Source organism: Pelodiscus sinensis, chromosome 9 (genome assembly GCF_049634645.1).
Source record: "Pelodiscus sinensis isolate JC-2024 chromosome 9, ASM4963464v1, whole genome shotgun sequence".
Classification (NCBI taxonomy): domain Eukaryota; kingdom Metazoa; phylum Chordata; order Testudines; family Trionychidae; genus Pelodiscus; species Pelodiscus sinensis.
In genome coordinates, this window is record NC_134719.1 from 50928058 (window position 1) to 50955494 (window position 27437).

At 41.6% G+C, this 27437-nt stretch overlaps 1 long non-coding RNA gene across 11 annotated transcripts; it reads right to left on the reverse strand.

The window, feature by feature from the left end:
* Positions 1 to 493: 493 nt before the first annotated feature.
* Positions 494 to 27437, reverse strand: LOC142830607 (uncharacterized). Of its 11 annotated transcripts, none has more exons than XR_012906008.1 (5): positions 26832 to 27437; positions 19403 to 23973; positions 19016 to 19178; positions 13589 to 17285; positions 494 to 4205 (listed from the first exon to the last, which is right to left on the reverse strand). It is a non-coding gene; the product is annotated as an uncharacterized LOC142830607 (long non-coding RNA). The 11 variants fall into 11 exon arrangements; XR_012906010.1 differs by lacking the exon at positions 494 to 4205 and adding an exon at positions 11506 to 13379; XR_012906009.1 differs by lacking the exon at positions 494 to 4205 and having other exon boundaries at positions 11506 to 13756; positions 16574 to 17285; positions 26832 to 27428.

Here is a 27437-nt window from a genome sequence, read left to right on the forward strand (position 1 = left end):
GCACGGACGCTTTTCCGCAAAAAGTGCTTTTGTGGAAAAGCATCCGTGCCAATCTAGACACTCTGTTCCAAAAATGCTTTTAACGGAAAACTTTTCCGTTAAAAGCATTTCCGGAAAATCATGCCAATCTAGATGCAGCCCAAAAATAATACGCAAAAATATTGTTTAGGACACAATATACCTTTGTACTATGAAAGATGACAGAAGACAAAAGGGAATATATATTTGCAGGCTTGATTGGTTCCTTTGAAAATAAATGTAATCCTTCTCAAATCACACAATTTAAAATTATGTATATTACTTAAAATCCCAAATGAACGCCCAAGCAATATGAAACTGAAATATTACTAGTGTGACAATAGAAAATCAAACAACTTTTGGGAACCTCCTTGTGATGGATAGTGTTAGCTTATTTTCACTAATGACCAACCCATGATTACACTTGTATTGCTTTTATTAAATGTTACTGTTGAATTAAATGGAAAAGGGACTGAATCTGATCACACACATACATCCATATGCTCATATACAAACAAACAAACAAATAAACCCATCTTGCTTTTGCTTAAAGTTATCAGTCTGTTGCTCACATTAACTCACTGGCTAGGAAAGATAAATGGGAGGGGGAGGGTCAGGAGTTTCTCTCAGTCTGAACCGACACTCGGATCTTGACAAGACAAGACCCGGAGATTCATGCAAGATTTCCCATCTTTTATAAGATGTTTCTCACATTCAGATCTGTACATTACTTCTTAATCAATCACCATCTGTTCTGTTTCACATCTGTTTACCTGGGAGTTATTTTGTACTCTTATACCAGTATGTCGGTGCTTCCTTCCCAGTATTATTTCAAGGCTTTCTTGTTTGTAATGGAATGCTTGCCCTTCACACTCCAAGGCCATCAATAATGTCCTGAATTGTTCTACTTTGCTTTGGGCCTCAATTTATGGTACCTTGATGCCCCTGAGTTCTCAGCTCTAAATTCTCACATTACAAACAGATTCAGGCCCCCTCCCCAGGAACTACACAATCATTTCACACATGGGAAAAGGGACACAATTTTCCATATAAAAAGTATCAATCTATGTCAAGACAAAGCTTCTGTTAGTACAAACTTTTAATCATTGATCATATTTTCTTTAAAAAACAATCTATATTCTAATTACTTCTAAGAGCCACAGTGTGATCATGCTGAATCACAAGAATCCTTCTGATCTCTTTCTCACATAATGGAAGGTTATAGCACTCCAAAAGTTACAAAACGTATAGTCACATTATACTGAAACTTACATTTACATTATACTGTATTGGGCAAAGGCGTTAAACAACAGATAGGATAAGTGCTGGCCAGCACCCAGTGACAAAAGGGTTAAACTGAGGTAGCTAAGTGTGTTGGTAGGGGGCCAGAAGAATTAACTGCTGAAATTTGGATTGTATATACATACCTGCTTCTGTTTCTCTATGTTTAAGTTTTAAGTTAGGGACTAGAGGGAACAATATGCAATAATCAGGACTACCATGCCTCTAAGGAATTTGGGACATGGAAGTGGACGGAACCGTGAAGGGATCATGAGTAAATATGGGGAAAAGGTGTATTTAGTCACAATCAGGGTATTTTTCTTTGTTTTGGTTGTTTGGTTAAACTTCTCTATGACTTTGTCTCCACTGCAAATTTTTACAGCAGAAAATATGCTAATGACGGACTCATTAGCATGAGTCATAATGTCATTAGCATAGTTTCTGCTGATATTTTTTGCGCAAGGGGTTTTTGACACAAAAAGAAGCAGTTTAGCCACTTCCATTTTGCGCAAAAAAAAACCCCTTTTGTGCAAGATCCTTATGCCATAAGAGGAGTTTTTTGCACAAAACAGAAGCAGCTACACTGCTTCTTTTTGCGCAAAAAACCCTTATTCAAAAAGAATCGGCAGAAACTATGCTAATGACATCGTGTCTCATGCTAATGAGTCCCTCATTAGCCTATTTCCTGCCGCAATAACTTGCAGTGTAGACAAAGCCTATGTGAATACCAGGTGCTTTCCCTCCTCCATTGACCATATTTAAACTACAGCCCAAGAGATTGTTCCTTGTGTTTTGATCTCAACTATGCTTTATCAAGTATATCTTTTTGTTTTGTTAATAAAATCCCCTTTTTTAAGGCGATGATTTGATCCTTGTGTCCTGGAAGGTAACAGGAGGTCTGTGTGTATGTGTCTGCCTAGCCTGGGAGGTCAGCTATCAAAGACATAGTCAGTTTTCTGGGGGTTTTTTGGTTCTTTTTTCAAACTCTCTTGTGACAGAAGAGCTTGGGGTACCCCTGGGGAAGGAATTCAAGAATTCCTTCCAGATTTTTTCAGGGTTCTTTAAAAAAATCACATGATGGTGGCAGTCTGTCTTCCAGAGTTAGTGCATCTGTGATTCTGGGAAGTTCTTTTGTAAGTAGAGCCTATAGCGGCAAGGTATTTAAGATCTTTTGAAGGCCAATGACTTCTGTACTCAGAGTGCTGGAGTGGGGAACAATTTGTGCCAATTTATTTCCACCTATCACTACCACAATCTTCCATATCTTTGGTTTCAATTTTAGGAAAGTTACAATAAGGAATGCAGATAATCAAGGAATATTTTCAGATTTATATGCAGGTATAAGATATATTCACTATTGGAAGCTTTATGTATATTTCTTCAGTTAATTTCAATCATATCTGTAGTACAAAATACCGTATATGCACAGAATAAATCTAACTATTTTACTACCGCTTTCTTAATTGTCAGTATGTCCCCTTCATTACATTTTTTATCACTATCTAAAGCATATATTAAGAGGTTAAGGCCTCTGAGTGAAATGTGAAGAAGTTTGCTATGATGTACATGATTTTGTTTTCAAGAACCTTTGACTGTTCTGGTTATTGCTCTATGAAGCTAGTTTTTATTTTCCATTTGAAACATAGATCAAGAATTCTTTCCAATACATATGCATTTCCCCCGTCACATATTTTACTTATTCTAATTTCTGAATACAACTTAATAGATATAGCACAGATATCTCATCTTTCTTTCATTGAATTATTTTCTGTTGCTGCACAATAATACTATGTAAAAATGTCTCTTAAACCTGCCCTAGCCCTTCTGGTGGCACTGAATGGTATACTGCCAAATTAACCACATCATATTTACAGTAATCACACAGACTTTTATAGTTGCCTACCATATATTTACATATTACATATAATAATGTAAATATTGTACATGTAACCCCCTTTTTCCTCCTCGGGTTACTCGGGAGCAGGTCACACTCACAGGTGTGCAGGGGTGCCTGATGGTCGTGACATAAAAGGAGATCCTGAGTCCCCAGTGGTGATGTTGTTTGGTTGGGGAAAACCTATACACCCCCTTGCTACAGTCCCTTGCTCATAAAAAATGTACAAGGGTGGTGCCTCCACCTGGCTGGCCTTGTACACACTTACTGGTGTGTCTTGAGAGCCTCCAGGAATAAACTCATTCCAGCAATAACCTGGATCTAACTCCAGATCAATACTTACAAATTATAAACAATATACATCTCATAGATTGCATTAGAATGAACAACCTAACTTAAAGAAACAGGCTTTAACAAATTAACAGTGAATAACATCAATTAACAAAGTACACAGACGTAAAAGAAACTTATCTAGTTACCAATATTGATTCCACTTCAGTGTGCACACCCCTGGACTCAGAGTCCCAGACTCTTGCTTACATGGGCGCGCTTGAAGAACTGCAGCTGTAATGGAGATTCTCTGAAGGTAGTATGTATGTGGGTCCAAGCTATGCAGCAGCTCTGGTTCACTGGCCTCTCTGCCTCTCTTTGAACTCAGAGTTAGTCTGTATCTCTGAGGTCTGTTCCAGGCAGCATTTCCCCAAAGATGCCCAGTTACTCACAGTCTCATGCTGTGCCTATCAGAAGCAGCCTGCTAGATCCCAGTTCCAAAGGCATCTAGTCCCAGTCTATAGTTGCACTCTAACAGCCTCTGGGCTGGATCAAACTCCTCCTCAGCAGCCTGGCTCCTCTTCTGTTCCACAATCCAAGGGCAGAGTCCCAGACTGCTAGGCCTCTCTTCTCATGCAGGTGGAGAGACGCAGATCTCCCACACAAGAGTCAATTCCTTCCTGTTTTTCCCAAAGGCTCATGGGAATTGTCATCTTTGAGGCTGGATTGCAGCACACAGGGTCTTCCCAGAAAATAAGCAGAGGCACCTTTAATAAGGGGACTACATACATAATATAAGATTTAAAATAGTTCTTTAGTATTTCCAGGATTCCCAATACTTCCCTGCAGCTTGTTTATAGTATGCTAGAAATACTAGCATAAGTCCCTTATCTACAACATGCATCTTGTCCCACTAATATCAGACTCAGCAGGACTACATGTGGAATATGATACCACTCTATATTAAGGGTTTTATTAATTAATTATTTTACTTAGCTACTTAAAGTATCTGACAGCCTTCAAGGTATAACCACTGGCAAATTAAACTAAGATACGTAGGCTAAACTATGGGTTTTTTGCGGGATACCTCTAGTATACCACAAAAAACTCACCACGTCCAAGGAATGTATTTGCCCTCCCACTTTTTTTCATGGAAAAGCAAATGCGCTGTTTCAGGTAGCCCAGTATACCTCATTTCATGAGGCATAAGGGCTCTACCGAAATGGGGCCAAATGGCAGAAAAGCCTCTCCCCCTCCCCCAAAAAAGAGGAAAAAGCTATGCAAAATGCCAAGCTCATTTTGCGTAGCTTTTTCTGCAAAAAATGCTGCAGTCTAGACCTATCCATATACTCCTTCTTATTAAATTATTTTACATTGATCAGTGACAAACTCTGAAATTGATTTAATGCAAGATATGCAATGGCATTGCTGCTAAGCCTAAATGTTTAAAACTAATGATTCTGGCACCTCCAAAAATGACAAGATTGTCTTAAATATAACAAGATTTAAAATAAGAAAAAAGAAAATGTAGTACATGAGTTTATATAGATGGTATATAATACTTATATCTTACCCTGCTGGTGTCAAGAAATTGCACCATAAAATTCAACAACCTGATTTTATAGGAATAGTTTATATCAGGATCTCAGGATAATTCTGAGAAAGAACTAAAATTCAGAGATCTTCCCTTCCTAGAAAAGGACTGAGAATATTTTCAATGAGATATGCTTTGTATGTTACAATAAACATATTTTTGTTCTTGTGCGTACCACAGTTAATTAAAAGGATTTGTAAATCATTTCAAGTAGGCTTTTAAGATAGACACTATTTATTTCCTTAATTACCAAGGAAGTGAAAAGTTGTTGTAAGTTCCTGGGTACATTTTTTATTCCAAGGCAAGTGTCAATGAAGGCAACATGTATGTTCAAATTCCAGACAAAATGACAATCATGGCATAGTTGGTGACCTTCATAGAAGGGCATTCTACTTGCATCCAGAAGATACATCACATTGCTTCTCTGAAATAGATTAATAGTGCTTTTCATTTTGCTGTCTGCAAGATGAACCAGGGTTATAGTATGCTTCTATGACTACTTTTTAATATTAAAAAAATCTAGGTTTTGCAAACAAAACTATTCTAATTACAAGACGGAACATGGATCTCTGGTCATATTAAATTAACCTAAGTACTTACAACATGTGATGCAGGGTCAAGGCTCTAGATGGGTAAAAGATGCATCAATGTCACTAATTTCCCTAGTGACTATTGCAAACAGTTTGAGAAGGGTAACGTAACTACCTATCACATTCCAAAGCCATCTGCCTTGCTTATTTTCTGTTTGTCTACTTACTCATGTATAGCTAATTACTGTTACAGCATAGAAAAAGAATTTCAATTACTTGTTTCATTCATTCAGAAAAGTTCACTCAAGATTTCTTTAGCCTTCTTTCTTTAGCCTTTAGCCTTTTTTGTGCCATTTCTAAGTATTTTCAATGCCACAATTACACAAAAAGTCACTGTTGTGAAAACTCAAGAAAAATGCAATCAGTTCATAGGCCGGTAAATATGTAATATATGTAATCTTTCACAATGTGCACACATATGTAGTCTACCAAGTATTAGAACAAAAATGCTGATCCCTCTGTAAAATGATGATTAGAGCCTTGTTAATGCTGTTTGCCACTCTGGCACTGTGCGTGCAGAATGGAGGGAGGGAGGTGCAAGAGACCTTAAAAATATCTTGTCTCAATAAGCTTCTGCTCAAAAGCTCCCCAAGGTCACAGATTCCCTGGCCCTGGGAGGTAGCTGCGACCACCAGGTAAATCAACCTTTTCTTCTTGAACCCAGAAAGAAAACACTTGGAACTTATCATAGAGCTGGAAGAGACCTTAGGAGGTCATCAAGTCCAGCCCCTGCCCAAGGCAGGACCAATCCCAACTAAATCATCCCAGCCAGGGCTTTATCAAGACGAACTTCTTGCAGAGGGCTTCCCCCAAGCTCTTTTACAATAAGAGAGCTTGGAAAAAAAAAAGGAAAAACAAACTGTAATCTCTGATAGCTCACCTCTCAGTCTTAGGCTTGCACACACAGACCTCCTATTATCTTACAGGATACAAGAATTAAATCATCACCTTAAAAAGGTGATTTTATTAACAAAACAAAAATATATACTCGATAAAGAATACTTGAATGCTAGGTGTTTTAAAGCAACTGAGAAAAGAACAATTTAAAAACACAGAAATTGCATCACTGGGATATAGCTTAAAATACAGTGTATGGGGAGGCACATTGACTTAGCACAGAGAAGTTTAACCAAACAACAAAACAAAGAAAATAACCTGCTTGTGTCTAAATAAACGTTCTATTTCCTGTCTATGCACAGATCTGTGAGTCCAATCCATTTCCATGGCCAGTTATTCTTTGTTGGCATGGAAGTTCTGCTTGGTTCAATTCATCTTGTTCCACCAGCTACTCGCTTACCCCCCCGCCCTCCACAAAACCAGGCAAGTACCCCTTTCGATTCAAATCTCAACAGCTTCTCCCATTGGCTTTCCTGGCTCCCTGCCAACACTTCTTAGCTACCTGAGTTTAACCCTTTAGTTACTGAATGCTGGGATGTTCAGAAAAGGCCAACACTCCTTCTATCCATCACAGACTTTACCAAATGCATGGTCAATTTTGTTCAATGTCATGGTCATAGGATTTTAAAAAGCACAAATTTTGTAATTTCAGCCATGTAAACATTTAACAGTTTTAAAATTTTTATGGGTCCTGACCAAAAATGGAGTTGTAGTAGGGTCACAATATTACTATAGGGGGATTACGGTACTACTCACTTAACTTCTGCTCTGCTGCTGGCAGCTGGAGAGCAGTGGCTGCTGGCTGGAACCCAGCTTTGAAGCAGAACTTTCACCAGCAGCAGCAGAGACATCATGATGGCATGATATGGCATAGCCATCCTTACTTCTGGGCTGCTGCCTATAGAGCTATGCCCCCAGACAGCAGCTCTGAAAGCAGCAGCATATAATAAAAGATGGCATGGTATGGTAATGCTACACTTACTTGAATGCTGGTGGTAGTGGGCCACCACCTTCCAAACTGGGTGCTGGCCAACATCTGTTGCTCTTCAACCCCCACAGCTATCCATAAAATAACTTTGTATACAACCCCATTCCCGCAACTCCTTTTTGGGTCAGGAATCCCACATTTGTGCAACATCAGTCTCCCCCTTGCAATCTTTATTATCTAGGGTAAAACACACAAAAGACCAGATTTCACAGGATTTCATTGTCTGTAATGCATTTTTATGATGGCGCATTTGGTAGGGTATTAAATAGGATCTTAAAACAAATCTCACTAAAATGTTGCTTGTTTCTTTTGTTTTGCTAGTGTTAAAAACTCTAGGGGTACGTCTAGACTACAGGCTTTTGTCGACAGAAGTTTTGTTAACAGATACTGTCGATAAAGCTTCTGTTGACAAAGAGCATCTAGACTACATCCAGTCCTGTGGACAAAGCATACCGCTTTGTCAACATGACCGTGTAGACACAAAGGACAGTGTAGATGCAATAATGCCTTCTGTAGAAAGAACACTGTTGACAAAAGGCAATTTTATTCCTCGTAGAATGAGGTTTACAGCCGTCGACAAAACTGCTGACTTCTGTTGATGTTATGTCGACAGAACTCAGAGGCAGTGTAGACGCAAGTTTTGTCGACAAAACCCGGTAGTTTAGACACACCCTAGGGAAGTAGGCCAAATCCTAAGCAGGAGTAAATTAATGAAACTCCAATGATTTCAATAGAACAGCTAGCAACATCTCCCCAGAATCTTCACCTATTTCTAGAAAGTAACTTCAGCCAAACCTTTTCTTAAGATTCTGAAATATTTACAAGATTTTTTCCCTTGCACCTGCCTCTCATTTCTGGAACTGGGCAAACTCCATTAAAAAAGAGGTGTCTTAAATCCCTTATAAGTTTTGCAGCTCTATTTTGCAGACATGAGATTTGGATAGAGTCCATGAAGTATCTAGTTCTTAGTCACAGTATCAATTATTGGATTATTTTGCAATTAAAAAAGCACTAGGCATTTACATTTGAGAAATACATACTAAATATCAGTGATGGCTGCTTTTGATATATTCACATTTGTCAGCTCAATTATTCATGATTTACTACACTGTCACAGTGAAATCCTGATAGTTGAACCTGTCAGTTTGAGCTCAGAAAGGCTACACTGCCATGTCAAAAATAAATTATGTAACTTCCAGTCAGTGGAAGTTTATTAAAAATTAATAATGCCAAATTTTAATGACAAGATAAACCAATGCAGTTTCAAAATGTGACTAAAACTATTTCAGTGCAATCCCATGGAAACACATTGCTAATATTAGGATAATGGGAAAATATTTCAGTTTATACCAAAGAAACAAATGGCACAGCGTCAAAACATAAAACTAAAGTCCTCTTAAATGAGCCAAAATGTTCCATAGAATCTCTATGGATAATAATTCCATTTTCCAAAACTAAGAATATAGCTATAGGGATATTTTATCAACCACCTGACTAGGACAGTGATAATAACTATGTGGAGCTAAGGGAAATTAAAGAGGCTATCAAAAGAAAAAAACCAGTAATAGCGGGGGATTTCAACTATCCCCATATTGACTAGGTACAGGTCACCTAGGAAGAGATACAGAGATAAAATTTCTTGATACCTTAAATGACTGCTTCTTGGCGCAGCTGGTTCTAGAACCAATAAGGGGAGAGGCTATTTTTCATTTTGTCTTAAGTGGAGTGCAGGATCTGGTCCAAGAGGTAAATATAACTGCACTGCATGGAAATAGTGACAATAATGTAATAAAATTTAATATCCCTGTGGTAGGAAAAACACCTCAGCAGCCCAACACTGTGGCATCTAATTTTGGAAAGTACAACTACACAAACATGAGGAGGTTACTTAAACAGAAATTAAAAGGTACAGTGACAAAAGAAAAAGCTCTGCAAGCTGCATGGAAACTTCAAAAACAACATAATAGAGGAACAACTTAAATGTATACCCCAAAATAAAACTTAGGGTACGTCTAGACTACCGGGTTTTGTCGACAGAATTTTTGTCGACAGTATCTGTCGACAAAACTTCTGTCGACAAAGAGCGTCCAGACACATTGAGTTCTGTCGACAAAGCAAATTGCTTTGTCGACAGAACCCTGTAGTCTAGACGCAACCCTACAGGCAATAACACCTTCTGTCGACAGAACTCTGTTGACAGAAGGTGTTATACCTTGTAAAATGAGGTATACCAGCGTCGACAAAACTGCTGAGTTCTGTCGACGTTATGTCGACAGAACTCAGCGGTAGTGTAGACGCTGGTATAGTTTTGTCGACAAAAGTCTGCTTTGTCGACAAAACTCAGTAGTCTAGACACACCCATAGTAAGAGAAGCAAAAAAGTGCAATGGTGGCTTAACAATCAAGTAAAAAAAGCAGTGACTGATAAAAAAGACATCTTTTAAAAAGTGGAAGTCAAATTCTAGTGAGAAAAATAGAAAGGAGCATAAACTTCATCAAATTAAGTGTAAAAATATAATAAGAATAGCCAAAAAGGAGTTTGAAGAACAGCTAGCCAAAAACTCAAAAAGTAATAGCAAAATGTTTTTAAGTACATCAGAAGCAGGAAGCTGGCTAAACAACCAGTGGGGCCCTTGGACAATTGAGAGGCTAAGGAGCACTCAATGATGATTAAGTCATTGTGGAGACGCTAAATGAATTCTTTGCTTTAGTCTTCATGGCAGAGGACACTGGGGAGATTACCAAACATGAGTTCTTCTTTTTAGGTGACAAATCTGAGGAATTGTACCAGATTGAGGTATTGTTAGAGGAGGTTTTGGAACAAATTGGTAAACTTAACAGTAACAAGTCCCTGGGACCTGATGGCATTCACCCAAGAGTTCTGAAAGAACTCAAATGACAAATTGCAGAACTATTAACTGGCAGAGTAGGATGCTCTCAAAACACTTTTGTCCAAAGGGAAAATTTTGCACCAAAGTCAATTTTCATAGTCCAATGCACAATAGAGAGTGCATCGCAGACATGACTCCAAGAAATTCTGATGAAAAGAAAACAGGCAAAATCAACTGTCAAAAACATGTATCAGTTGCACCCATCAGCACTATTCATAATTAAGTTGTAAGTAGGCACTTGCAGGGGAATATCACGAATGTAATATGGAATATCCTGTCAGATACAGAGGTTTCTCTGCACAGATGTAAAGGGGTGCTCTGAAATGCCAATACTCAAGGATAAATGTTTATAAGTAGGCTAACACTTTTAGTGAAATTGTTTCCAGAATAAAAATACCAATAATTCTGTCACTTTTAGAAGCTAAATAAGGATGAATGCCACAATATGCAATTCACATCACCATTACATCTTCATATACCTTTAGGCTTGTGTGGATTTCATTACTGACCCTCAGTTTTCAGGATTCAGATGTGCTTTCAGGGATAATAATGATTTTTCAGATCAAAGCTAAAGGTATATATGCTATTTTGTTGTTGATGTTGTGATTTTTTTGGAAAACAAAGTGTTTTTGAGGTTTTTTGGTTTTGAAGATGAATGTATTGAATACAGTAACTAAGCTGCATAAATCATTAAAAGTAATACCACAATAACATAGTAGACAGCAAGGCCCGCATGCTTATTACCTCTATATAAAGGAATATATTGTGGAAACTATGGTGTGTATTTATCTGTATGTGAGCATGTGCATGCATGCATATATGTTCTGATCCCTCCCCCTCCTCTGCACATAGGTTGCTTGTGTGTATTCTCATATTTATATACATACAACAAAATCTGAGCATGGGTTTCTCTTCCCTTGTTAGTTAGGCTGCATGAGGATGTAGTCTGAAAGAGGCTGGGGAAATGCAAAATAAATCTGTATTCTCAGAGATCACTGTCCATCACTGGCAAGACAAGCCCTGCTGTGTGAGGGCTTTGGTACATTAGTTCAATGGTGTATAGCACTCCGAAGACATAAAAGCTGTGTAAATGTTATCTTTATTGTATATTGTTAAATATTATCAGTTGATGGAATGATTTGATAGTCTAATACAGCCTAAGATAAAAATATTTAGTACAAGTATTAATGATGCTCATGAAACAGACAAGTAAGTATACCATTAGCAGATTCATTGCACTAGCTGTCTATTTTTGTATGACTTTACATGCATTTCCAAGGACACCATTCATTACAATGATTGTCGGAAGTCCAACTAAATAGTTTTAGAAAGCATTCTGCGCATCACTTCGTTGAACAGTTAAGAGATGTCATGAAATACAAAATGAGAAATTTCACTGTATCAGCAGTAGCTGAGTTCTTCAATGAAGATTGGCACAATACTGATGATATGAGAGCCCAGTAAATGTATTACTACTATGGGGACACAAAACAGGAATTTAACTTCAAATCAGGTATCTTGGTTCCTTGTGGACTTAATTTTCTCAAGAACAAAACATTCAATAATCCTTAACAAAGTGGGAAAACAAACAAGAAGCCAAGCTGTCCTGTGACAAAAGATACTCAATCCAAGAGACATTTTACATTTTATTGTTGTCATTTTCAGAATAATCACTGGCTGCGTCTAGACTGGCAAGTTTTTCTGAAAATGCAGCCGCTTTTGCGGAAAAACTTGCCAGCTGTCTACACTGGTTGCTTGAATTTGCGCAAGAACACTGATGATCTCATGTAAGATTGTCAGTGCTCTTCCGCAAATACTATGCTGCTCCCAGAAATGCTTTTGAGCAAAAGGGCCAGAGTAGACAGTTGAAAACTGTTTTGCGCAAAAAAGCCCCGATGGCGAAAATGGCGATTGGGGCTTTCTTGCGCAAAACCAATCTAGATTAGCATGGACTCTTTTCCGCAAAAAGTGCTTTTGTGGAAAAGCGTCTGTGCCAATCTAGACACTCTTTTCCGCAAATGCTTTTAACGGAAAAACTTTTCCGTTAAAAGCATTTGCGGAAAATTATGCCAGTCTAGACATAGCCACTCTGTATTCCAAATTGGACATCTCTCGCTCTTAGAACTTTCCCAACACTAGGACTGCTCCAGACCCTGTGTTGCTCAGGGAGCGCGCGGTTAAAGCCACCATTTGTTTGAGTGGCACGAGTACTGGCAAGCTGCAGGCACCACGTCCAGGAGGACGCCCGAGAGGATGACGCTCATGGGAGGGGGCGTGTCCAATGTTGGGGGAGCGTGAGTGCCCGATGTCAGGGGGAGGGGTGCCGATGTGGATGGGCACTGGGTTTAAAAGAGGAAGATCGGAAGGCCAGAGGGGAGGAGAAGAAGTAGGAAGAAGGCTGGAGGGTCCGAGACAAGGGATTAAGAGGAGCCAGGGGAAGAGGAGGAGAACTATCCTTCATTGACCCTACAAGGGGGTAGGAAGTAGCCCAGAGTGGGGCTTCCTTGAAGCTAGTCTGCGGACTGGTTAGGTACCACTGGAAGCCTCACCAGTTGGACAGGACCCTTGTGGTTCTTGTCCTTAGGGTCTTGGGTTGAGGCCTGTGAGAGAGGGCTGATCCGGAGCCCCCTAATCCCTCCTGCCGTGTGCAGGTCAAGATAAAAGGAGTTTATCCACGTAAGAAAGGAGATTAAGCTACGAGCTAGGATCTCCTGGGCAGCAGTAAGGCCTGAGATGACCACATACTGCCTGATGACGAGCGGTCAGTATGTCAGACTGGGCAGAGAGAAGGAGGAGTGATGCCATCACTCCTTCACAGAGGAAAAACAACTGAAGAGAGTTGGCAGTTTTTCAAAGGGACATTATTAAGGGCCCAAAAGCAAGCTATTCCGCTGTGTAGAAAAGATAGAAAATATGGCAAAAGACCGCCTTGGCTTAACCAGGAGACCTTGCACGATCTAAAAATAAAAAAGGAGACATATAAAAAATGGAAACTAGGACAAATTACAAAGGATGAATATAGGCAAACAATACAGGAATGCAGGGGCAAGATTAGAAAGGCAAAGGCACAAAACAAGCTAAAACTAGTGACAAGCATAAAGGGAAACAAGAAGACATTCTATAAATATATTAGATCAAGGCAAGGCATAACATAAGCAGCCCTTACCAAACTGAGGAACAAAGAAAACACTGTGACCTTCCACTTGCAAACTCATAGACGTGCTCACTTTAGCCACAGAAAGCAGCTTCATTAACTTCAGTGGGACTGCCCATACTGCATAATGTTATGCATGAGCTTAAGTGTTTTCAAGTGGAAAGAGACTGGTCGCACCACCTAAGAACAAATACAGAATAGTCCATTAATGGGTGATATGTTCTGATTAAATATTTTTTAAAATTGTGATCAAAAAGAGAAATGAACAGTTAAAAAATAGAGAACATAAAAAGACAATTCAGTGAATACTTGATCTCTACAAAGAATTTATATAGCTCAAGGAATCAGCTGATCAGGTAATTGAATGTCTGAATACATCCTTAATAATAGATATTTTGAATAGAAAACAACCTTTAGAATCTATTGCACACATTCTTTTTTAGATTAGTCTTCAGTCTAAACAGAAATAGCAGAAGCATTCTCAGTGTAGTCAGTTTTATTTGTTCAAAAGACAGCACAGGTCATAAACCTCATTTTTACTGCAACTGATGGTAATTTTCATAGCGGTGCACTCCCTATCAGCAGCAAGGTCAGTGGAGCCACAGCTCACTTGTTTGCTGTCCTCTGGAAAATTTGATCTACTAGACACAACAATGTAACAATAGCAAGCAAATTGCCAGTATTTATATCAGATGAGGCGGATGGAAGCACTTCAGCACTACTTGCTGTTCAAGGGAATCTTCATTCAGATGGAATATTCCATTACTCTTATTAATATCCATTTCATTATATTACCACATAAACTTTATCAAATGGCCATATACAGCACATGAGGGTTAAGGTCATCCTTATTTGCTCATGAAAAATATAAAGCCACATTCAAAGATTCAGCTTTGCGAGACCTTAGAACTCCTACATTCCTTTGGTAAGTTTGTATCTCAACAAATCATCCTTCAGGCTGGGGTCCCAGACTCAGTTTACCTCAGTAACAGATAATTGTTACCTGGGGAGGCAATCAGTGTGTACAGTCCTCCTTTCATTGTTAAAGGGGGCTTACCTAAATAATTCATTGGAAGTTCCTATCCCATCTGAGGAGCAGTATTCCAGGAAGCTGGGCTAAACCTGCATTTTCCTTGGACCCGAAGAGTTTCAGTTTGTACTGCTTCTCGGGGGGGGGGGGGGGGGGGGGAGAGAAGCAGGGATCTCAGCTTAGTGTTTTGCCTTGGGAACAACAGGGAGCTGATCCAGCAGGACAGAGCAGTGAATAGCCCCAGACAGCAGGAAAGTAAATAGCAGTGGCCTTGACAGCACTCTAGGAAACTCCCCCAAGCGGTCTTGTGACTTCACCCCATCACACATACACCTTAATTTGCTTGCAAAGATACAGTGAGATACCTTATCAAAAGCTTTGCTAAAGTCAAAATACATCATGTCCACCACCTTCCTCATGTCCACAGAGCCAGTTCCCTTGTCACAGAAGGCAATCAAGTTGGTCAGGCACGACTTGCCCTTAGTGAATACATGTTGACTATTCCTGATCATTTTCCTCCCTTCCAACTGCTTCAAAATGTATTCCTTGAAAATCCCCTCCATGATTTTTCTGAGGACTAGGTGAGTCTGACCAGACTGCAGTTCCCTGGGTTGTCCTTCTTCCGTTTTTTGAACATGGGCACTGCATTTGCCTTTTTCCAGTCAACTGGGCCGTCCTCTGATGTCCACATGTTTTCAAAGATAATGGCCAAAGACTCTGCAATCACATCTGCCAACTCCCTGAGCCCCTCAGATGCGTTAGATCTGGCCCTATGGATTTGTGTATGTCCAACTTTTCTAAATACTTCTTAATATGTTCTTTCTACACTGAGAGCTGCCAACCTCTATCCCTTACTATGTTGCCTAGTGTAGTAATCCGGGAGCTGACCTTGTCTGTGAAGACAAAGACAAAAAAATATTGAGTACTTCAGTTTTTCCCACATCATCTGTCATTAGGTTACTTCCCTCATCCAGTAAGAGCCCCACACCATCCCTGACCATCCTCTTACTGTTAATATGCCTGTAGAAATCTTTCTTGCTCTTCACATTCCTTGCTAACTACAATTCCATTTGCACTTTGGCCTTCCTGATCACATCCCTTCGTGCTTGAGTAATATATTTTTACTTTTCTCTAGCCATCTGTCCAAGTTTTCACTTCTTTTAAACTTCCTTTTTGTGTGTAAGCTCACCAAGGATTTCAGTGCTTATGCCAAGATTTTTGCCCACATGTTTGTTTTTCTTACTGTGCATTGGATGGTTTCTTCTTGTGATCTGGAAACTTCTGTTATTTGAGTGAAGAAAACCTTGTCTACCTCATCCCCCTGATCTGGTGGTCTATAGCAAACACCAACCATAACAGTCATCCCAAAAACTCTCAACAGGATTTTCTCCCACTTTATACTAGAGCTCTGAGGAATCATACTGTTCTCTTACATACAGTGCAACTCATCCACCTTTTCTCCTCTGCCTGTCCTTCCTGAGCAGTTTCTACCCTTCCATGGCAGTTCTCCAGTCATGTGAGTCATCTGAACAATTTCCTGTTAGTCTAATCAAATCATAGTTCTTTGATTATGCCAGTACTTCCAATTTTTCCTGCTTGTTTCCCAGGCTTTGTGCATTTGTGTGCAGACACCTTCAATAACTAGCTGATTGCCCTACCTTTTCTGTCTGAACCAGAGGTCCTTCTTTATTGAACCTTTCTCCTTGTGTTCCTTTCTGTTATCACACTTCCCCACTTACCTCAGGGTTTAGGTCACCATCTCCCTATGAACCTAGTTTAAAGCCATCTCACTAGGTTTGCAAGTCTGTCTGTGAAGATGTTCTTCCCTCTCTGTGTTAGGTCGATTTCATCTATTCCTGGCAACCATTGTGCATGGAATGGCATCCCATGGTCAAAAAAACCAAAGTTCCCTCTCCGACACCACTTGTGCAACCACACATTTACTTCCAAAATTTGACGATGCTTACCTGGACCTTTTCCTTCAACAGGGAGGATGGACAAGAACACCACTTGTGCCTCAAACTCCTTGATCCTTCTTCCCAGCTCTATATAATCTGCAGTGATCTACTCAATGTCATTTTTGGCAATATTGTTAGTTCCTACATGGAGAGGGAGGAAGGGGTAGTGGTCCGAAGACTCCTAGTGACATCCTGAATTCTAGCTCCACATAAGCAGCATACTTCTAAAGATTCCCAATCAGGATGGCAGATAGATGACTCTGTTCCTCTTAGGAGGGATTCCCTGACCACCAACACCCATCTCCTTTTGGGAGTGATGGTCATTTAACCCCCGTTGCTAGGATTGTGCATCCCATGCTTTCTGGTCAATGGGGTCTCCATTAAATCCCTTCCCTCAGAGGTCTTTCCCAAAGGGTTTTCTACCATAGCACCTGTGCAGAGAGCCTGAAAGCAGTTACTTACTCTATTAGGATTGGGGATATCTGAGTTGTCTTTCTTCTCCTGAAGGTCACATGCTGCCAATTTTCTCCCCTGTTCTGTACTGCCCTCCCATGTTCTTCAGCATCATGTACCTTCAATATCAAATGTTGTCTTCTCTCCAGAAAGTCTTCTTCTTCTCTGATGGAAGGTAAGATTGATATTTGGGCCTCTAGTCCTTGAACCTTATCTTCCAATATGGAGACCAGCTTGCACTTCGTACAGATGAAATCACTTCTATCTTCTGGGAGGAAGACAAACATGGCATATGCTGTGCAGGTCACAACAGTTGTTCTTTCACTGTCCACACTATGGGTATGTCTACACTACAATGTTAATTCGAACTAACTTAGTTCGAATTAGTTAATTCAAACTAACGGGTCCAGACTAAAAAACTAGTTTGAATTAGTGTTTTGCTAATTCGAACTAGCATGTCCACATTAAGTGGACCCTGAACTGGGCTTAAGGATGGCCGGAAGCAGTGCCGGCAGGGCATCAGAGAAGAACTTAGAGCGTGGAGATACTGTCTCAGGCTAGCCGAGGGCTGTGCTTAAAAGGTCCCGACCCCCACCCCGGACAGACAGTTCTTAGGGGTGCCCCGCTTGCAAAGCAGTCCTGGCTTGGATTGCCCGGACTACCCACACTGGGAACATCACACCACTCGGCCATCAGCCTGGCTGCACTTGCCGCAGGCTGCCATCTGGGGAGAGAGGCCAATTGGGGGGGGCTGCAGGAGAGCTTCCACCCCCAGAAGCCCACAGAGCCAGCCCAGTCCTCCCCATCAGGGGCTCGTGCCCCATTCCTCCCTCACGTCCTTCCACTTACCCTTCCCTAGCCCCTCTTCTTGATGTACAAAATAAAGATAATGTGTCTTCCAAAATGGAATCTGTCTTTATTGAACAAAACTGGGGGAGACTGGGAAAAGGAGGTGGGAGAGGGGAAGAGAGAGGCTGGGAGAGGGGAGGGCAACTAAAATGATCAGGGGTTGGGAACAGGTCCCATATGAAGAGAGGCTAAAGAGACTGGGACTTTTCAGCTTAGAAAAGAGGAGACGGGGGGGACAGGATAGAGATCTCTAAAAGCATGAGTGGGGTGGAGAGGGTGCATACAGAAAAGTTCTTCATTAGTTCCCATAAAATAGGACTAGAGGACACCAAAGGAAAGGAATGGGTAGCAGGCTACAAACTAGTAACAGAAAGTTGTTCTTCATTGTAAGCTCAGGGCTCAGGGTCGGGGGTCTCACTGGACCCCCTTGATTCTCTTGCACACCTGCTCCTGGGTGGCCAGGCTGGCAGCTCTACTGCACTAGACGGCCACTTTCCTGTGCCTAGTGCAGAGATCGTGGACGAGGTCCACGATGTCTGCACTAGCCCAGGCAGGTGCCTAGCCCTTGCGGTCCCGGGCAAGCTCCCGGGAGCCACCAGCTTGGTCCCAGGAACAGGGGGAGGGCTGGGGGGCATCGGGTGGGTGGCTCAAGCTGTGTCAGGTGCAGGGTCTGCTGGCTGGGTGCTGGCAGGCTTGCACCTGGCACGGGCACTGTAGCCAGCCCGTGCCCCTTTAAGGGGTCTGGGGCTGGGAGTGGGGCAGAAGAGTTTCCCTGGTGTTGGCCAGAGTGGCCACCAGGGAAACCTGGGGAGGGCTAGCCTCCCACTAGTTCGAATTAAGGGGCTACACACCCCTTAATTCGAACTAGCTAGTTCGAACTAGGCTTAATCCTCGTAAAATGAGGTTTTCCTAGTTCGAACTAAGCGCTCCGTTAGTTCGAATTAAATTCGAACTAACGGGCCCTAGTGTAGCGCCTATGAAAGTTAGTTTGAACTAACGTCTGTTAGTTCGAACTAACTTTGTAGTGTAGACATACCCTATCTTCCTTCTGAGAGACTCATCAGATGTTATTTTTATTGCACTCTGAAGTTTGAAGGGGAGAAGAGAGAGAGAGAAAAGGAGAGAACAAAAAGAAAGAAAAACACCAACCTCTGTGGGGCTCCCTCCAACTGAACTCCCAGGCAAACTCCCCCATTGCCTGCTGCCATGTTCACTACTCACTCAATTCACTCTGGCTGCCTTTTTTATAAGGCTGCTGGCTCCAAGGAAGTCACTTGGTTCAAAGTCTTGCCTTCAGCCGCTCCAGGCCCACCTGGAACAAAGCACCCACAATTCACTTTTCAAACTTTCTCACTTTTCAAACAGTCACACTTTTCAAACAGACAAACACACAGTCAAACAGTCCCTGCTTTTACCAGTTTCTGGACTAGCCAAGGAAATAACCCAGAGTAAGGGTGAGCTGAAGCAGCACTAAAGCTAATTTATTAGTATAGATTCTTAAGGGTAAGGTTATACTTCCACACATCACATTCATACTGGCAGTTGAAGGTAGGCTGCAGGCATGGAGAAGGTAACTTCTGATTTCACAGGTGGCTTGAGCTGGCCAGGAGTCAGCTTCCTGGAGACTGACAACAAGGCTTGTGGCAATCTGTGGAAGAAAACAAGCCTTCACTCTGCGTTGTGTTTAAGCAACAAGTAGCCAGAGGCAGTTTTATTACGAGCTGCAGCAAAGGAAAAACTGGTTTGGACAGGGGGGGAGCCTCCCCCCCAGGCAGATTTTCGAATACAAGCAATTATGAAGCAGTTTATATACTGTCGATTAGATATAATAACAATAACAATTAGTCTCCTTCCCATTACAAACACCAATGGCTAACAGTTATTTTAGTTCCACCCAGATGCTCCTTATCTCAAGGTCTCTGCCACAGTCAGAATTCTATCCTTATCTCCATATGGAGGCGAGAGGCAAAGGCAGTGTCTAATTACAGATCTCACGTTGTCAGGCCACAGACTTAACCTGACTCTTGCTCTCTTGTTAACAAGACCAAGATGGCTACAAACAAATTCCCTTATTCCCTTTTCCTGCCTCCACAATCCCCCCTTCTGTGCTTACAGCACAACTACCTTTCTAAACCTTTTTTTCATTAAACATTGCATAATTAGTACAAACATTAAAGCTATTTCTATTACTACATCTTTTACAACAGTCAAATATGAAACCTTTAATAAGCAAAAGCAATATAATCATTAATATCCCCAATATAATTCTACGATGGGGCTGTTGTATAATTTTAGTAACATAACACAACATATCATAATTATTAACCAAATTATGGAGGGCAGGTACATGCTGTTGGTACCTGTCCATAAGCACAGAGTCCAGATCAAAGGGAGAAACTCAAACCACTCCCACAAATTTCTCCTTGGCAATATACAATACTTCGCTTCTTTCACCAGGGTCAGTTCTTAATGTCCTTTTGTAGTCAGAAATCTTTGGGCTTCGACGGTGTCAGAGGAGTGGATTTTTCCTCTTTTTTCCTTGAAACAGTCATGGTTCAGCATCATGCAGGGGAGAGGTTACCAGCACATCACCCTGTAATATTTTGGTTCTTCTGGTATCCAGCAGGTGGGAAGGCAGGACCAGAAGATAGAGGCTTATCAGCAATCGGGTAGGATCATTTCGAGATGGAGGGATCTTTTTGCAGTGAGAAGCATTGGCCAACAGTCAGTTCTTGGCATATCACAGCGGTGTTGGTGGTTAGCAAGACTTGGTAAAGGTCTTTCTAGAGCAGTCTTTCACTGATGGACATCAGAGACTCTATTCTCCGAGCTAAAAGCCAGCTAGCTCCTTTGGAACCAAGGTTATTTCCTAGGAATAAAGCAAATTGTAAAAACAATCCCACGCAGTTGTTTGGTTGTTGCCTTATCAAAGTGAGGCCCTTTTGGAATGTGGTTGCCAGAGGAACCAGGGTCACAGTAACTGTTGAACTGTTTTACTTCTCAGGCTGACCTAATGATTTGAGTTTGTCAGTTCTCAGCGAGATACCATAGACTGCCTCAGTTTACTCCTATAGTTCCTTTCTCTTGACTTTGGGGTTCTCCTTAACCCACCAAGTTAAATACAACAATTTAAGGGGTTTTTAAAATGTACCTTAAATGCACCAGTACAGCACTAGCATTATTATAAATGTTATAATCGAAACTTCCCACATAATTTGACAAACACTATTCAACTCCATCTTTAAGGGTATGTCATGGAATGAGGAGTAACGGTAGTTCGAACTAGGAAGCCTAGTTCGAACTACCTAGTTCGTGCAGCGTGAAGCCGCGCGGCACAGGGTTCGAACGAGCTGGGATTTAAAAATGGCGGAGCCCCGCTTATGCAAATGAAGCCCGGGAAATTCAAATCCCGGACTTCATTTGCAAGTGCGGTATGCCTACATTACCCCACTAGTTCGAACTAGCGGGGTAGTGTAGACATACCCTAGGATATTTCATCGCCCATGATTATAGAGTTGACCTCTACTGCCTGGTTGAGTGCTGCAGAGGTAGGTGTTTGGCATGGTCCATGGTGTTTTCCTATCTGTGTGAACCTCAGACGGCCAGCCCCGATATATCTTTGGGCATTGGCCACCAACTCCTCGATCTTTGCCTGCAGGGGCCAGTAAACCCTCCTCTAGGTACTTACTTCCGCCGTGCCACTCAGGATCTCATGTTAGGTTACTTATCACTGCTGAAGTGCAATAGAGCATCAACGGTCAGGATCATCTGGCGAGGGGCTGTTATGCACACAGACAGATATGTAGAGGGGCAGGATGGAGTGATCTGTCTGGGTAGTCAAACACCAGTAGGTACCATTTATTTGGACCAGCTCGATGTTTTGTTTCTCGGAGACAACCACATCAAACCTAGGCAGATTTGTCATGATGTTAAATGGGCAGGTACATAAAATTTCCTTATCAAAGTGGGTGCAACAATCCCTGGGTATAGGGAGGCTCCCACACCTTCAGAATAAGCAATGCCCTCGACTCTATCTATATGCTCCTGCTTTGGTACAGGCAGGGAGGTTACCATTCTGATCTGATCTGAGTGAGGAATCCCCAGAGGGGCCAAAAACAAATGGTTATACTATGGCCTGTCCAGGTGGGCCTTTGGGTCCTCATGGATTCTCTACTGCCCCACTCTCATGGATAGGCACGGAGGAGATGGGGACTCACCACCATAAGGACTGGGTGGTCAAAGGTATCCTATTCTTCAATACTGGCCTTTTAATTCCTTTAATTTAGTTCCATTAATTAACAATCCAATTAGTCTCTGGTCCAAATATCTGGTTAGGTTTAGTGAAGTGGACACAGAGCTGGACAGATCCTTCAAACTATTTAGGATCACTTGATTAGCTTGGCTGGTGTCTAGGCTTTTACAGTCACTGGATATTACTACATCTACCAGCCTGGATTCTATACAATTTCTGGGCTATGACATAAGTGTTGCTGACAGAGTTTCCAGGCCCAAACCAATCTGCAATGGTATCTGCTAAGCCCCTTCGTTGCCTAATCAGGCACTTGCCAATTCAATTAGCCAGTCTAGCACATAGCTGTTCTATACCAGTGTGGAACATCACCAAGGTAAGGACCAGTGACAGTTGTCCTGGTTCTGGGACAGGGGTCTGTTCAGGGCATGATGCACAATTGAGAGGCTCTATTTTGTCCTCAAGGACCTGATTAATAATATCCAAATGAGGGCAAGTTAGCAATGGCCATTGTTTAGCAAATGACAGCCATGCCTCAGGGGTTACCTTTGTTTGGGCTTTAAGTGGTAAGCCCCAGTGGGAGTCAGTAGGTCCAACTTCAGTGGCCTGATGTTAGTGTTTAGCTTCTTTCCCACAATATTCCATACAAACTTTAACTCAGAGGACTGTGTATTCTTTGTCCTCGTAGTGTTCATGTTGTTACAATAAGCAAAATAATTCTGTGTGAATGAGGGGCGGCCCAAGGCCGTGTATTCCCCGTTGCTATTAGTGTGTATTTGTTCTATGTATGTGACTTGAAGGAGGTTACATTGACTAGAGTCACTGTTTCTCTTATAGGACCAATCATGGTTCACAGATGTTTAATTGTTAATAGGAACCCATGCAATTCCATATTTCTTGAGGCCTTGTAAGGCATCAGGCATCAATGAGTAGCAGGGCAAGTAGCTGTTATTGCAATGGTGAGGTTACTAGTTTCCTCATTGTTGTGGACATCTTTACTTAAATATGCTGCTGTCCCACTTGCCCGTGTTGTTTCTTATAGATTTCTTATTATCTCTGGCCAAACCACTTTTATGGTTGGTGTGCAAATTTGCAGAAGCTAAATATTTCATTTGTGTGGTCATTAAAGCTGGTACCCCACTCCCAGTCCTTCTGTTCACGTGATGCACTTCTTGCTTCCTTCCAGTTCCTTTTTTGTTCACCTGTGGAGATATTGTTAACATTCTCCTAGCCTAAACAATTACCAAACTATTATCCTTTCACTGAATTTTAAAGTTGCTACTTGACTCAGTTTAGAGTCAATTGATTGGGTCCAATTATTAATTTTGTTGGTTTAAATTCATGCTCCTTTCAATAAAACAATATCCTACACACAACAATATTTGCAATATATATTACAATTAAGACACACAAGACAAACTTGGATGGAACACAAACTTATTTTGTCATGACACAGAACCATGGTTTTTTGTTGTTGTTGTTGTTGTTTTTCTTCAGCTGGTACCAGCGCTTTCTGATGATCTGAAAGACAAGAAAACATTTCTACCCCCGTTGGGGTGGTCCATTATAACTTAAAATACTGCCTAAGATCTTTTAGGGGAACCGGTTACAGCTAGTTCCTTACCACTTCCGTGGGCGAGTGAGCTACAACTTTACGAGAATAAGGGCGCTTCATCGGTACTCGTGAACTTCCACTCCCTCGAATTACCTCTAGAGTTGTTAGCCCTCCCCAACAGTGGCATGTCTCAGTTTCCCTCTTGTACTACAGATCAGGCTTAATGTGTGAAGCTATAATGCTTTTCCTTAACACAAGGTGTTGGTCAGTTATTGTTCCAGCAAGCAAAAAGCTTTTCTTTTCCTGAAAAGAATCATATACAGTGTTACTTATTAAGACTATAGTAATAATAATATTGACATTAAATTTTGTTAAATGGGTGCTTATAAATATTTTGTTTGTATTTGGACAATTTACTTGAGGGGACAGGTGTTTTATATTCCTTTGAAATAGCCAGGCAGCTTGTATTCACATATAATGTTGGATTTGAAAGCAAGCCAAAAGTGCTATCAACTCAGTCTTGAACAGAGACACAGTGAAGTTTCAAGGCTTGGATTCTTAAAACAATGATTTGTTTTCTTAAAGAGTAAATTTAACCTTAAGGATTGAATGTATAGATTTCATTCTTTTATACAGTTAACCAGACAAGTGTCAATAGAATTCCTTATTTTCCTTTTGCAGATTTAACAAAAGTGTCTGTAGCCAAATGTTAAATTTGATTGTTTCTTTGCCTGGATTATTGAAAGAGGCTGCAAGAAACAAGGAGTCACTTTTTAAAGCAGGTTTCCCTTCATATATTACAACAATCGCTTAATTCCTTCTACACTCCCACAGAGTCCATTTTTCACCTTCACATACCCTCAAATCACTTGCTTCGTCCTTCCAAAGAAAACGTTTCTCATTCCTATTAATTTAACTTTCCAATGACTGTATTCCTACTTTCCTTATTCCTTCCACTATGCCCATAGGGCTCCAAACCTTTTGCCTTCCACTTTCACATGCTTTTTCCTTCTTATGGTCAATCCTGATTCCTGCTAAATGACCTTTTTTTCAATTACACAGGTTTGTCCAGTATTAATTTGGTAAGGAGGGTGGGCTTTCCCATTAGCCCTCACACCTCCTAATTCTTTTCAATAGGTAAATCCAAATGTGTATTATTGCAGTCAGCTATTACTAATTTTAAACTTCTCAGTATAGGGTTTTCATAACATCCATGCTGCAGCAGTTGATCTATGCTGCTGACTCTGGGGTGGATCACTCGACCATGCTCTGTAAGGAGATTTATGTTGTAGAATGTGTCTCCTTGTTAGGGCAGATTTAGCTTCTAGTGATTACATCTTCAAATTCAGTTCCCACTAGTTGGCTTTTAGGGTGGCTTTTAGGTTACGTCCTCTCACGCCCTCAAGCCAATTATAACAGTGTGCAAGGGGAAAGGTTTTAACTGTTTATTTTTTTTTCTGGACGGCCCCCACTTGTGCGTTGTGAAACATCCTTGGGTTGCCTGCGATTCCAGCCAGAGAGGCTGTAGTTATCTATTTGCTAACAAGGGCTTGAGAATCTCCTAAAGTTGCTTGGCAGCCCTTTCCTACTCCTGCGTTGTGTTCTGTGTATGGCTACGTCTACACTGGCCCCATAAAATGGAATAGCCATGCAAAGCAGGTAAGTCAGAATAGGGAAATCTGTGGGGGATTTAAATATTCCCCGCGGATTTAAATAAACATGTCCACCGCTTTTTTTCCGGCTTGGGGAAAAGCCGGAAAAAAGCGTCTAGACTGGCGCGATCCTCCAGAATAAAGCCCTTTTCCGGAGGATCTCTTATTCCTACTTTTTTCCCCAAGCCGGAAAAAAAGCGGCGGACATGTTTATTTAAATCCGCGGGGGATATTTAAATCCCCCGCGGATTTCCCTATTCTGACTTACCTGCTTTGCATGCCTATTCCGTTTTATGGGGCCAGTGTAGACGTAGCCTATATGTTTCCAACCAAAATGACTAGGGCCAATAAGCTTGATGGTCGGCAGGCATTCCTTCCTTGAGAATTTGGAGGACTACTTCCCACAAGCTGTTAAATCTATTCCAAAACTCAGTGTTTTGCTTTGGATTGGACAGATTTGTAACTAGAGCCCATTCTTCCAAAGGGAAGATCTGATACCTTTAAATTATCTTCTGTGCCTTCTCTCTATCTTCAGTGATGTGTGGTAAGGGCCCATATATGGCTGGGCATAGAGAGGAGTAGAGGGGGTAATGTTGGGCCAAATTCCCCCCTAAGCTTGGGAGAGGCAGTGCAATTGCGTGTAAGTTACATTTCTCACTGCAGGGCGGATTTTTGCTTTTCTGAGCTTCAATCTCATCCCTCAGGGCTTTAATTACTTTCTCTGTCAATCAGTCAAATGCTTACAGGTCCTTGGACCATGATGCACATACATGTAGTACACAGGGGTGCCTTTTGGCGGTGAGGGGTATGCTTAGACTGATCCCCATCCATTTTAGTCATTCAGGGGAGTATCCTGTTCACTCCCCATCTGTTCTGTGGCTTATAGGAAACTAAATCTACACACTCCAAAGAAGGGGTCTACTGGGTCTAGAGTGTCAGACCTTATCAGCAGCTCATGAAATAAGGGGAGTCGTCACTCCCTCACATATCTGCTCAGTCTCGAGGTTCGGCTGACCCCCCTTGTGTTCAGAACTCCCTCGTGGGAGAGCCCTGGTGCAGCTGGAATTAGCTTACTTCTCAGAGACCTGGGCAGCGGCATTCACACTCCACTCATTACATTCACACTCAGCATGCTTTTCACACAGAAATTTTCCCACTTTTAGATGCATCTCTCTTTATGGACCTCGTCCATATTTGGGGTGGCAAATAACAAGTTTCCCCCCAGAACCATAGCAGTTCCCAGCACTGCATAAACCTAGGTGCCTTATGTCCGGACACAATACAATTTTCTTCCCGTACCCGGGGCGGCACCACCAAAACCACAGCAGTTCCCAGCACTGCATAAACTTAGGCCTACTCGGGGGTAACAAAACAGCCTCCCCGGAACCACTTTGCGTCTGACCTTGTTGCAGATTCAAGAAGTTCGGATGGCGTGAGCCCACAAGAAGCAGACGACCCTACAGGCAGTCCTCCTCCACACCTCAGTAGAGATTGTAAAAGGTCTCTTACCTCTCATTTGGCACTCTGGGGGTGAAGGGAGACGGTCTGCAGCTGCTGTCACTGTCCTCAATCGGGCATTGCCATCTGAGTCACGGCACCAAATTGTGGAAGAAAACAAGCCTTCACTATGCGTTGTGTTTAAGCAACAAGTAGCCAGAGGCAGTTTTATTATGAGCTGCAACAAGAGAAAAACTAGTTTGGACAGAAGGGGAGAGCTCCCCTCCGAGGCAGATCTTCGAATACAAGCAATTATGAAGCAGTTTATATACTGACTATTAGATATAATAACAATAACAATTAGTCTCCTTCCCATTACAAACACCAGTGGTTAACAGTTATTTAGTTCTACCCAGATGCTCCTTATCTCAAGGTCCCTGCCAGAGTCAGCATTCTATCCTTATCTCCGTATGGAGGCGAGAGGCAAAGGCAGCGTCTAATTACAGATCTCGCGTTGTCAGGCCACAGACTTAGCCTGACTCTTGCTCTCTTGTTAACAAAACCAAGATGGCTGCACACAAATTCCCTTATTCCCTTTTCCTGCCTCCACAAATCCTTGGAGTCCCTTTGATCCGCAGATGGTTACTGCCTCTCATTCAGTCCCAGGTTTCATATGTT